Raw genomic sequence first — 1,148 nt, 5'->3', positions numbered from 1 at the left:
TGCTAGATGAATGTATAGATTACTGTCAGAACTTCCCACGTTTTCCTACAGAAAACGCTGCAAGCTTGTTTTAAGATTTTAATTCTTGATATCATGTGCCGTATAAGAACCCGTAAGTATTAAACAAAAGTAGGAAATGTCCAGGATTTTTAAAGTATAATCTAGTAGGAAGTGTTCATCAGTAGAGTAATCTTTGTGGAAGAGCAAACAAAGTATACATTTCCAAATTTTGTCTTTTTCTTTCAGAATCCTTGACAAAAAAGCTCTACCAGATATTTATAAACAAGAAAGTCTTGAGATTATAAATAGCTCTCACTTTAAAGGGTAATTGCTCATTAATTCACACAAACATATTTTGCATTGTCAAAAATACACATATGCATCTCACCTTTTCATGTAAACGATTTAGATCTACAAGTTCCAACCAGATAAGATATGGGGAAACTTAAAAATAGTTATGTTATACTAGTGTTATAACACTTTGTAATCTTTCCAAGGGTGAAAAGCATCAATAATTCCACTTTTATTATAAACAACTCAAAAGATGACCATCTTTGTACATATATCTTGCTCTTGCTAGAACTCTCCTGATAATGGAGGGAAATGCATTTGTTTATTTTAACATGGGCCAGACTAATTAGGATGCCTGTCAAAATCTTCCTGTCCCATATTATTCTTGAAACCTTGATAAATTCATTTGTTTCAAAGCAAGGGAAACAGAGATGATAAAAACAAAAGGAACCATCATAGCCTATGGGAAGCTCTACAGGTCAAATGGCTCAGGCTCTTCAATCTTCTGGAGCTTTGGAATGGATTAGATATAGCATTTGTGAGGTTGTCGTCTATCACTGAAATATTTTTTTCTGCAAACTCAGCACCCCTGTAAGTCAAGAACTGATTTTGTTTTAAATGGTTTATCTAGACCAAATTCAAACACTTGGAAATCACAGCTCACAGTATAAGTGCATTCATTTTATGTTTGAATTTTTTTTTAATGTCTGTTTTCATTCTTATATTGATTGCAGATCAGAATTCAGAGCAGAACATTAATATCATATTCAATAACTTCTCCTGTTTTTTTCTAGATTATTTCTTGTTCTGATGGCCATAAACATAAGCATTATCAAGATTTACAGAACACTAGGAAC

Source organism: Pteropus vampyrus, unplaced genomic scaffold (genome assembly GCF_000151845.1).
Source record: "Pteropus vampyrus isolate Shadow unplaced genomic scaffold, Pvam_2.0 Scaffold486, whole genome shotgun sequence".
NCBI classification, from domain to species: Eukaryota; Metazoa; Chordata; class Mammalia; order Chiroptera; family Pteropodidae; genus Pteropus; species Pteropus vampyrus.
Note: the sequence above shows the minus strand (reverse complement) of the source record.